Genomic DNA, 13,439 nt, shown 5'->3' with positions numbered 1-13,439 from the left:
TTTGTCTAAGTTAAGGTTAGTACACACGAACCAGGGCGCAGCGTAGACAACTATTCTGAGTATAATTAAAACTGAAAACAAATTCGAAATACATTTGTATTTCCCGATATATTTTTAGGATTCCGTTCCCAAAGGGTGAAAACGGGACCCTATTCATGAGACTTCGATGTCTGTCTGTCCGTCTGTCTGTCTCCAGGCTGTATCTCAAGAACCGCTATAGCTAGAGTTCTCAAATTTTCACAGATTGTGTATCTCTGTTGCCGCTATAACAGCAAATACTAAAAACAAAATAACATTAATATTTAAAGGGGGCTCCCATACAACAAAGGTGATTTTTTTGGCCTTTTTTTGCTTGATATCAATAATGGCAACAGGTAGGCACTTGGTGTTTTCACAAAGGCCTTAATTGTAAGTCTACTTGAATATTTAAGAATAATATTTAAGAATAATTCCAAAAAACACGGTATCCTGTATTATTAATATTATAATAATAGTACGGTATTAAACGGATGAAATACATACTAACATTATAAATGCAAAAGTGTATCTGTCTGTGACCTTTTCACGCTTAAGCCGCTGAATCGATTTCGATGAAATTTCGTATGGAGATACTTTGAGCCCCTGATAGGATACAGGAAAATATCAAACCGTAAATTTTTCCGGTATGAAAAGTATTTAGTCCTGGAAAAATGTACAATTCCCGCGCGATAACACTTACTGCGGAACGGAGCGAGTATCAAGTAATTATTTTAAAGCAAGAATATTCGTATCGCAAGCCTTATAATCAATATCAAAGGCTGATCAATTACACCAGAATACAAGACGGTCAGACAGTTAATCATTATATTGTCTTAGTTTGTCTACGTGTTCGTACGTCGTAAACACATGTATACGTATATCTACGTGTTCGAAAACGTAGACACTAAACGTAGGCTGTCTACGTGTGTAGACGTAGACAAGAAACAGACAAATTTCGATGTAGGCACGTCATATTATTTCATGTTGAATCTGGCGATGAATTTTATTAATGATAAAGTATTTGTTTTGTTCATTTCTGGTTGTTGTAAGGATGATCATTTGACGTAAGAAAAGTTACTATTTTAACAACATTTAACAACAAAAAGAAACTGAAAACAGCCTTTCACGAAAAATACTAATTGAGTCGTATAGTATCAAAAACAGCAATCTGTCATTTTTACGCAATTCGGGTTATGAATATGGTAACACTGTCTCGTTAAAATATTTTTTACTTATGTAGTCACAAAGTATCAAAAACAGAAATATTTCATCAAAAACCAGACTGTAAAACCCATATTAGTATCAAATGCAGCAATCTGTATATGATGAGATTCAAAAGCAGCAATCTATTAGTCTCGACCAATCACAGGCCTTCAAATGGTCACCTGTCAAGATGGCGTGTGCATTGATTTCGTCAGAAGATCCGTGTGCGTATTTTGTTATTTTATTGTTAAAATATTGTTAAATAATTCGTTTGGAGGTGAAAAAAGTTAACATGGATGTACATCCAACACGCGTAAACAATAGATTTGCGAGAAAAAAGAAAAGAGATCCAGCAAATTGGAAAGCACATGTTGAAATTAGTTCTTTTAACAGTATGCATTACATTTTTATCTGCTATCTATGTCCCACCCTCTTCTCTTCTTTTTTATTAACTAAATAAAGAGATTATTTAAAATTATGAAGTTTTATTTAGCAATATAAGATTTAAGTTGACAACCCTATGTATCTTTAATTTTGGCTAGAATCAAAAGCTGCAATCTAACTATTGTTTAGTATCATATTCAGCAATATTAGGAAGTCAATATCAAAAACAGCAATCTGAATTTAAGTTATTAATTATAAATTTAATTCAAATTTAATGTATTTAAATCTTTAAATAATGAATTCAAAAATCGAAGAACTATATAATTATATACACGGAAAAATAATTATTTGTTGATTATAATAGTGGAACTACTTTTCATAATTACAGATAATTAGTGAAAAGTCAGATTGCTGTTTTTGATACTATACGACTCAATTTATAGAAATAAAAGTGTATCGTTGACACTTGACACGTATGTATTTTTGTTGCTATTATTAAAAAGGCAAAAATTTTAAACTTTCGCTTTTGTAATATTATTGTTATTATTATTATTTGCTGAAAGGTACGTTATAATAGACTTACTAATAATAATATAATAAGTTTACAAACTACAAGTTTCCAAATTTTCTTAATGATCTGTTTGGATGTTAATTGTTTTACACAGAACGTTGCTATTTTAATTTTATGTTATGTTATTGAAATAAGATACATACATTAAAATAAAAAATAATAAGAAAACATAAAAGAATATCGGTCAGATGTCAGCCTACTTTTACTAATTAGTACAGCTAGGAAATACTAGCGAAGTCGAGGTCTTTGTAGATTAAAAAGAAAATATTTCATCTAATTAATGAAGCTCACATCCTGAATGACATAATATAAGATGATATTCTAGCAGAGTATCTAATTATGTTACAGTATAAATATCAGCCAGTACCACCAGTCATGTCCAGCGGGCATTAGTTCTCTATAGGGTCTGATCACAATGCAACGTAACGTTTCGATGCACTTGAATACTTTTTAAGATATTCAAAACAGAACGTTATTTGCTACACAAGAAGATACATATTAAATTGACAATGCTACTCGTGGTATCGAGTTGTTCCAAATTTAAAAATGCAATTCGCAACGCCTTGTGAGTCGTGGCATATGCAATGTGAATTGACATATTATGAATGTAAGGCCACGATGATTGCGAAGTTGCAATCATGGGCAATCATAGGTGAAAATATGCCTCTATTTCAGTGGTAATAACTTGTACTTAATTATCCATCATTGGCCAACATAAAACAGGGCCACATAGTAGCTAAGCTCTCGACTGTTGGTTTGAATCCCGCGTTGAAACAAAGTAAACATGTTTTCAAGTTTTATTAGCATAATGCAAGCTGATCGGTGATTAACCAAACAGTAGCATAATATTTGTACTTATTCGTTACTAAATAAGTGAAGTCTATTTCTCTAAATTGAACCTACGATATCCTATATAAACTAGGGTTTAACAGTCTAAGCCCAAGCCTCTATCTGTATGTAGATATTACCAATACCAGTTAATATAGGCTTAAAGGTTTATTGCAACCCTTTGTAGGTAATAATTCTCAGTAAGCTAGAGCACAACTAATATTAAATGTACATAATATCTATACTTATATTATAAATGCGAAAGTGTGTCTGTCTGTTACCACTTCACGCCCAAACCACTGAACCAATTTTGCTGAAATTTGATAAGGAGATATTTTCGACTCTCGGGACAGGATATAGGATACTTTTTATCCTGTAGAAATTAACGGCTCTTTCGGGATAAACGAATTCTGGCGCAACGGGGTTGCGGACGTCATCTAGTCAATAATAATGCCTTCCTCAACGGTTTCGGTGACGGTGGTCAGTGTTATTGAAAGGCAGCTGCGCAGGGTTGATTTTATATTACCCAACTGTGTGCGCAATACACAAGAGCACAACCTCTTCCTTTTCACGATCAGCGAGGGTTCAGATGCAAAAACGACTTCTTGCATGGCCTCATAAAATTCTTTCTGGTCTGAAAGAGGATACACCAGGGGCTAGAGAAATGAAAAAAAGTACGTGTAATATCTATAGCTGTCTCCCTTACCTCAAGCCTATACCGCAGAACGCGATAGAGACAACTGCAGAAAATCAACGATTCGTTGTCCCCTGATTCCTTCTCCAAAACTTAACCGGTTTAAGTACTTTTTTCATTAAAGATTATAAAAAGGCTTGAGCTGTGTTTGTTCCTATGTTTTGCTTTTTTTTGTATAATCTAGCCAAATCTGTTTTCTGGACGTTTGAACACAGCGGAAAATCTGACCATTTTTTTGGGTTTTTGAACGTTCATATCTTATTTAATAATTAAATTATGAAAAAAAAGAAAACATAGGAACATTGTATTAGTAGCCGTAGATATTCAGGAAAAAAGTTATACCTTTACTAGCATTATCCAGGGAGGAAACAGGGGACAACGTTTGTATGGAAAAAAGGGCGGTGTGGACTCCTCTTAATTAGCCTCAGGATCCGTCACGGGCATCGAACCCACAACCTCCGAGTCAAGAACCACGAGTTAAGCCACAGGACCACGGAGTATATTATAACCTAGCAAACTAGTAATTGTGGAGTTGCTATCCCATGTTAAAGTCTTCCAATCTCGTTATAGTCAGCTTTGAGGACACTGAAACCGCAGTACAAACAACATACATCACAAGTTACTAAAATAATAGAAATATGCGAGTGTACTGACCGTTGTCGGATTTTGGTCGGATTATTTACTGTACGTACTAGTAGCGCGGCGTCCTCTGCTCCGACCTTTGTGTAGTATTGTATTGAAATAAAAAAAAATACAAAAGCTGAATATTATGCACACTGCCGTGACTGGCACATTCTCATAATAATAATATCTATGGACGCTTTACACCACGTCTTGTGTTACGGGTAGCAGACAACGGAAATATATTTAATACTTTCATACTATACTGTATATATTTAAGATTTTTATTATATGATACACATATTTAATACACATCCATGACCCAGGAACTTCGAAAACGTTTTGTTCCGTCGGCGGGATTCGAACCCGTGACCCCCGGCTTGAGCTACCAACGTGCTCAGCAACTGAGCCACAGAGATCGTCAATAATTACAATACATTATTATTTATTATACAAGGTGTAACAATACTAACAATACTACTTTAGGGTGTGTACGTGTTCCTTGTAGATAGTTCACTGTGAAAGTAACAGCGCTGAAAGACCAATTTTTTTTTGGAGAATTGTATGGGCAAGCGCCAGCGCGTCATAAATTTTTCCATACAAAGATCAAACAAAAAGTTAGTCTTTCAGTGCTGCTTCTGTAATAGTGAACTCTACAGGGTGGAACAAAAACAAGTGATAATATTGTAGGGTGTGTACGTGTTCCTTGTAGAGAGATCAGTGTGAAAGTAGCAGCGCTGAAAGACCAAATTTTTTTTCACTTTTGTATGGGGAAACTCGTGACGCTCGGGCCCTTGCCCATACAAAAGTGAAAATTTTTTTGTCTTTCAGAGCTGCTACTTTCACAGTGAACTCTCTACAAAGAACATGTACACACCCTAAAGTATTAACACTTATTTTTGTTACACCCTGTAAAACACATCACATTAAGAAATGAGCACTTACACCCAAAAATGCACATTTCCGTACACTAAAGAACTGCACAATTATTTCGTAATGGTACTTTCAGCTCGCGATAAGTGCAATCTAAAAGTTCCGAAACTGAAGCCCGCTTAAAGTTTGCAGTAAGACGTGCGCCTCATCACAATTCCAAATAACTGTTTGAGTATGTAACGACTTATGCCGGCTGTTTTATACAAATGTGTCTCATTTTACTTTGTCTGTGGCCTTTGTGGGATTTACTGTGAAACCAGTCGGACTATTATGTTTGACTTTCTAACCATCTTTCATCGTCTTTAAGCGACATATTTTCTGGGTTAAAAGTAATGTCCTTTATCATTACATGTCCTTTATCCGAACTCAAAATATTACCATGCTAAATTTCGTTTAAGCGTACGGTATATATCGATTACAGATTATAGTCGAAGATCAGAACTTCTCATTTTACTTTGTCTGTGGGCTGTTATGCGGGATTCACCAGTTTGCTTGGACTCCTACGTACTATTATACATACTTCCATATCCATACTAATCCATACTAATATTATAAATGCGAAAGTGTGTCTGTCTGTCTGTCCGTCCGTCTGTCTGTCTGTCTGTCTGTCTGTCCGCCCAAACCGCTGAACTGATTTAGCTGAAATTCGGTATGGAGATACTTTGAGTGTCGAGGAAGGACATAGAATACTTTTTATTCCGGAAAAATGTACGGTTCCCGAACGATAAACGCAACGGGGTTACGGGCGTCATCTAGTACCACAAAAATCGCGCAATTTCATTTTACCATTCGTTTCTAACGTAACTCGGTACACAAGTTTTACCTATGTGTACATTCACATGATCTTTCCTTTTACCTGTTTTCTTTCTCATGACTCAAAGTTTAACCTTACCAAATTTCATTAAAATCAGTTTGCGCGCAGCTCCTACCGCGTAAGAACAAAATTCACAGGAACGTACATTCTGCATAAAAGTAGCCTATGTTCTTTGTAGTGTAATATTGATAGATAAAGTCAGACACGCCAACTATGAGTGGTGGGGTTGATATACAAAGGGATGATCGTTCGACATTCTCTTCTTCTATCATCCACGAGCCAGAGTGTAGGTGCTGAGTGTTTAATTTACTCCCTTACAAGATTGTACAAATTGTACATCGTTTCCCGTAGTCAACTCAATATCCCTATAGTCAGGGATTTTTTGATTACCATCAAGCAAATTTTTTGTGAGTAGCTTCATTTTGATAAGAAGAACAACAATTTTATCTGCGAAAAATCTCGAAAATGGTAGCTAACAGAGATAGAAAGGTTTTCATACTTTGATTTGATGGTCCCAAAATATGGATTGTTCTATTTATAGGACAATGTTACTCTTAATTACATAACTATTAACCTATCAACATACAAATAGTCAGATGGTTAGGGTTCCGTTTTAGGGTTCTGTAGTCAACTAAGTTTTGTTGATTTTAGGACCATAAAATCAAAGTATGAAATCCTTTCTATCTCTGTTAGCTACCACTTTCGAGATTTTTCGCAGATAACATTGTTGTTCGTCTTATCAAAATGAAGCTACTCACGAAAAATTAGCTTGCTACTACCAATTCTTGCATAAAAATCGGTCCTGCAGGTTGTGAGATTAACGCGTTCGAACAAACAAGCTCTTTAGATTTTTTTTGATCAAAAGGTTTTAGTTTTATCATATTTATAATAGTAACCTGAACACGCCAAAATGTGTGCCTCTTTGTCGAATAATATTTTGCCTATTCCCCTCCGCGATTGTTATAACAAATGAATCAGGCCTCATTTGCAACCCTTAACGTCGGCGCCAGCTCTTATACTACTAGCATTCGATATTTACATAATTCTCTGCCTGTCAGGAAATGATTAATCACACTTTCCTATATTTACTCGACAAAAAATGTTTTAGATGTCGGGGCGTTCTCGACAAAATCTATTGTGACTGCGTGATGAAAAATATCGAATATTGTTCTCGCAGTCATTGCTTTGATGGAATCTCTTTGTACGCCCAAACACGATATATTTGGAGAAATGATTTTTAAAATATTGAAATACAATCAAATATTTAAAATATACTTCACAAAGAACTTTTCAAAAATGTGTAGTTTAATGCTATGCAATGAAATGAGTCGAATTGATGGTACATAATGTGTAATAAAATAAATTAGGAATATTCTAGGCATATTATTAGTATGGATAACAATTATTTTAACTATACCTAAAATTATACCTTAAAATTAGTTATTTTATGGTGTCAAAATCAAAAATCAAAATCAAAATTGTTTTATTTCTGAATAAATTTAAAATAAATATTTTCAGAATGTCTTATATGATGCCTACCACTGGTTCGGGAACTAGTTCGGCGAGAAGAACCGGCGTAAGAAACTCGCACGGGGCCCACTTTTTTACCAAAAAAAGTGAGAAATAAATTAATCTTTTAAAATAAAGTTTACAATTTTGTAACTTAATAATATTACTAGCTATTTAAATCTTGACAAGGAATTTGACCTGTAACTACATCACGTAGGAATACCATGTCCATCATACGTCTTCGTTGTGACAGTGTATCTATTTTATGGCGGCTCTCGACATAGGCGAACGCGTTGGCCAACGCGTCTGCAGACGCGTTGGCCCAATGTGTAGAACGGGCGTTCGCGCGTTGGCCAACGTCTAAATACCTACGGCCAACGCGCGAACGCCCGTTCTACACATTGGGCCAACGCGTCTGCAGACGCGTTGGCCAACGCGTTCGCCTATGTCGAGAGCCGCCATTAAACGCAGTTAACCTTTCATCGTACGAGCATCGGCTGTTATTATAATATTTACTAGCTATTTGACCGAGCTTTGCTCGGTATTCGATAAAACACGAATAAAATGACATTTTCTAAAAATGATTCCTAGCTTGATCGATTTATCGCCCCCGGAACCCCCTATATATACTAAATTTCATGAAAATCGTTGGAGCCGATTCCAAGATTCCAATTATATATATACAAGAATTGCTCGTTTAAAGATATAAGATATACAATATCCACATAATATTATGTGATGGTTATATGGAATAATGACAATAGAATACAATTACAAGATCTGATACTGTTTCAGCAGGTTTTTAAGGTTTTTTGACAGAATTATCTATTAAAATTATTTGCAACCCAAAGACGCTATATTAGTATTTAAACTCTAGTCAAAACATCACAAGCTAGGCAAAGGTTGGTCACTGGTTTTCCACAAAAACTTGCTAATCCTATTTTGTGCAGATAGGTTCTGGATAGGATTCTATTCTAAATTTAAACGTAAGTTAATTGTCAGCTAAGGGCAAATAGGACCCTCAACAATAGTTTTGGGTTCCATTGTTGTTATAGAGTCTATACACGTTTTAAACAAAGATATTGTTATTTAAATTAAGCTGAAGGTTTCGTATTCAATTGAAATAGATACCCGACGAAGATGGGTATCGCTTTCAATTGAATCGATTTCACCATCGATTTTATAATTATTATTGAATTTAAGGTACTTAAGTACTTTTAATTTTTAAATGGCAATACATCCCTAAGTAATGGGAGTAGGTCAAAGTTAAACAAAAGTTCTGGATAATACAATAAAAGTTAAGTAAGGTGCATAGTTTGTTTTTAATTTATAGCAATTATACCCAGGTGTTCTATCTATTTTGAATTCTATAATGAAATCGAAGTATATTCATACCATAAAGTTAATATACCTAGCGGAATAGAGTAACAAAAGCCTGAGCAAGAGAGATGTCACTATGAGTAATACTGCGTAGTAAAAAGAGACGTGTGATACATGACAGCAGAACTCTTTTTTTGACGTCCAGTCGGCACTTATCGGCACGTTGACAATTTAATCTCTTAGAAAGATGCTTGTGTATGTGTATACATAAGCAAATTTTTACACACAGACTTAACTCAATTTCGGTTTCGTTTGACAGCTCGAGATTGTTGCTCTATTTCGCTCGGTAAGAATTGTATTAAATTTATGTTTCATACCAAAATATGTCATCAAAATATATTATGTATTCAGCAATACAAGCTTCAATAAACGTCAGAACAAAAAAATACTGATATTATAATAGGTATACTTGCGTATTATTTCGCATGTATTTATATTTTATGGGTGGATAACAGATTTTTCGAAGAATAGGACAGATAGCTTTAATCAGAATTTTCTCGCTTAATTAACTTAAAATGTTTATTCAGATAAGAAAAACTTTTCCGCGAACCTCGAACGGTCCTGCTTAAGAAAATTACAGGAAAAGAATTCGTCATCTTATATTTTAATAAAATTATACGGGAATGAGAAAATGTGAAAGGTTAATTTAAACCTTAATATAGCTCAGTAATTCCAGGTTTTAGCCGTCTATTCACTACACAAATAGGTACACTGAATGACAAGCTACAATAATTAGATTTTGATAATAATATTGTAACAAAGAAAAGGTTTCAAGTAAGTACCTATATTTAATATCGGAAAAAAACAAACGTTGACGTTAAAATCAGAGTGTTCAGTAATCAGTTGTCATATTATACTCAAGTAAAAAATAGATTTTGTAAAATTATAGCAAAGAAAAACCATAATTATTGTTTCAGCCTTTCAGGCTACACTTTGTAATTGATTAAAGTTGATAAAATGCTCATTGATTTCCAATAGAAACGTGAAACGTCCTTTCTCCATCTTCCAGAAACGTAATTTTTGACTTAGAATCATTCAAGTTCCAATATAAGGCGTTAGTCCAGGCTTTTGAAATGTACTATTATTACAAGCATTGTATGTTTGTATATTTGTTATCTTTCAAAAATAAATAAAGCAGAAATAATAACAATGATTTTGCAATGTTCCTTTTTGATATGATAATAAAAAGCTAGTATTGGCTTGCCCTGCGTAAGCATAGTGTATCACCGAAAGTACTGATACTTTTGGAGCTTATTCGATGCAAATAAATTGACCTTTCCATTTCATAATATTAGTATAATAGTATAGATGACAATCATCATCATCATATCAGCCTATAGTCGTCCACTGCTGGACATAGGCCTCTCTCAATGAACGCCAAGATGACCGATCTCCTGCTACTCGCATCCAACATGGGCCTGCAACTAAGCGGAGATCGTAGTCCCACCTAGTCGGAGGTCGACCTACACCCCGATTTCCCCGCCTTGGTCTCCATTCCAGAGTAAGATGACAATATGACTATTGTTATGCACTTCATATATTATGAAAACTGTCACAGTATTAAATCGGCTTACTTCACACTTACTTACATAATTTGTTTTAAAAAATTCAAGCTCCTACTCCTACGATTTCAGACTTTAGAATACCTACCTATCAGCTTAGGTTTTAACCACGTAGGTTTTTTAATTTTTATTGAAAAATACTATCTGAAATTGAAAGCTCACAGATGCTACCACGAGTGTTTTTTGAGCTTAATTCAGATTATAACTAAAGCTATTTAACACTTAGGGCCTGTTTCACCACTTTCTGATAAAGTGCCTAATAGGCTATTCACAACTTTTTGACAGATTCTCCATATCTGTCTCATTGATCTGTCAAGTTAATTGGTGGATAGCCCTATCAGGAAGTGGTGAAACAGGCTCTTACTATTTTGAACTTAAAATGAAACATGATAGTTTTATAAATTTATAATTTTATCAACCAAATATTATGTGGTTTCAACATGCTAAACTGCAAATTATTTTAGTAAAAAGCTGACTTCCTATATATTTTTAAATTAATCTCCAACATCTTCATTTAAAATATTATTTTATTTAAAAATAAAAATATATTACTTTATTATTTTATAACCAACTAGTCTGCGAATTAAAAAAAAATAAACTATATAAAAACTTACTAAATTCCAAAATCCGACACGAAAAATCCAGTGGAACGTCAAAATTTGAACTTCGAAACACAGCACATCTCACACGGATCGCCACAAAAAAGTTTTCATTCACAACCGATCGGTCGCGACCGAACGTTCGATTCGAAATTCGAACGTGGTTCGAGCGCGGCTCGAGCTACGCGACTGCCGGCAACAGACTGCCGTCTGCCACACTGTCGGCAGATATCATCCCTAACTGCGCAGCGCTTTATTTTTAAACTCGCTTCACATTTTTCTTCTGCTCCCATGAATTATGAAGTTAATAATTTAACTCTTATATTAATTAAACTTTTGTAAGCCCGTGAATTATTTAATTTCGTTGGACCTATTGGCGTGAGACTTTTCGCGTCACTTTTCGGCTAAATTAATAAACTATAATAAAGATTAAACTGACCGAAATTTAAAATTAGAATAGTGGGAACCTTAGAACTTATAACATAATATTATATTCAAAAATAATGTAGAGTCTCGTAAAATTAGACAAAAATTATTATGGCATTAAATCGCGATACGTTAATAACAAGCTATAACTCAGTAAAGCTATAGTATTTTTATTTTGTGCAACTGCAAATAAAATTGAGAATTTATTATTTAATACACTACCTAAGACCCATACAATAAAAATATTAAAAAGTCACGTAATTGAAATAAACAAATATTACAAAGACGTGATTTGTTTTTATTACCCAATTAAGAATTTGATTTAAAATATCTCAAGTAAATAACTGTAAGTAGGTAGTAAGAAAGCTAAATAATTACTAATATCAGATTTGGCAGTCAGTTCTGACTTCTGGCACGATAGTCATAATATGTTATAACTTAAGACATAAATGGTCTCGCTGAGATAAATAATTTATGAAGGATAATATTATTTTTATGAAGGCCTAGATTAAATACGTGTTATTCATTTTGTAGCTGTTTTATATCATAAGCAACAATCAGAGAATACAAAAATTTAAGTACAGCAAAATATATACTGTCTTATAAAATATGTTGGCTGAAGTTTATTGCACGAGAATCTAAACTAAAATATTATAATAATAATATAATAATATCTATGGACGCTTCACACCACGTCAGTCTGGCCCCGTGCTAAGTACCTGAAGGACTTGTGTTACAGGTACAAGACAACGGAAATATATTTAATACTTTTATACTATACATATATTTAAGATTTTTAGTTCCGTCGGCGGGATTCGAACCCGCGACCCCCGGCTTGAGTTGCCACACACTCTAACCACTCAAGCCACGGAGGTCGTCATATTATAATACTTATAAGAAAATAACTATACTACGTCCACCGTTTTCGGGATTTATTCTCCGTATTAATAATGATTTCATTAAATTCGTTTTTTTGAAGAATGAACAGCGACATTTCTTAAAAAATATATTGACAGGACCACTTTTGTATTTATTTATTTATTTTATTTATTTCAAAGGCACATCTCTGGCACATCTACAACATAAACACAATCATTACAATCAGTTACAGTACTCAGATTAAGAGCTCACCTGACTCTAAAAATCAAACATCGTCCTTCTCTCTTCACACTCACGCCCGTCTTTCATATGCCAGGTGAAAAAGGACGGCGCGGAATCATCGCCGAGTTAGTTTTACTTGAATAAAAGACGAACTATAATGATTATGAAAAAAGTGTTTTGAGAAAATTTAGGTTTTATCAATACCTTTTTAGATATTAAAAAATATTAAAGAAAAGATCCAAGCAAAAATGTGTCTAAAACAAGGTTTTTGTAAAAAAGAAACTATCGAGCATTTTTTGAGTAATCGTGTTTTCGTCTTGAGCATTTAATCTTTATGAACTGAAGTTACTTGTGTCAAAAAATCAGTTTTCTAGACCTTACAGATTTTGAGATCTAGGTTAAAGTATGTAGTCAAGTTAGGGTCATATGGGCTCTTAAGGGTTATGCGCTTATGTCAATTACAGATATGCACAACATTATTATTACAATTAAATATAAACATCGTCAGTACAATAATATTATATAAAAAGTGAAATCAGGTATGTAATTGATCCATAAAAATAAGTAATGTTTTTGTTAAAATTTTTAAAATTCAAAGTAAACTTAATTAATTAATTAAAATAAAACTTAACTACTAGAATGCCATTTTATAAAACAATAATTCATCTTAATAATAAAATTAGAAATATCTAAAATGTCCCTTACAAGTTACAAGTTAAAAATATAACACTGAAAGAATTTTTCTAATCGGACCAGTAGTTCCTGAGATTAGCGCGTTCAAAATATAAGCCCTTTC

At 33.7% G+C, this 13,439-nt stretch overlaps 1 protein-coding gene across 2 annotated transcripts in view; it reads right to left on the bottom strand.

The window, feature by feature from the left end:
• The window catches only part of LOC121732533 (protein eva-1-like), a 139,155-nt gene extending 127,863 nt beyond the window's left edge, over positions 1 to 11,292 (bottom strand). For both annotated transcript variants that reach the window (XM_042122448.1, XM_042122449.1), the window contains exon 1: positions 11,132 to 11,292. The gene's annotated coding sequence lies outside the window, so the exon portion shown is untranslated. The remainder of the gene's footprint in view (positions 1 to 11,131) is intronic.
• Between the last annotated feature and the right edge of the window lie 2,147 nt (positions 11,293 to 13,439).

The sequence above is a fragment of the Aricia agestis genome, chromosome 12 (genome assembly GCF_905147365.1).
Source record: "Aricia agestis chromosome 12, ilAriAges1.1, whole genome shotgun sequence".
NCBI classification, from domain to species: domain Eukaryota; kingdom Metazoa; phylum Arthropoda; class Insecta; order Lepidoptera; family Lycaenidae; genus Aricia; species Aricia agestis.
This window is presented reverse-complemented; position numbering and strand designations above follow the sequence as displayed.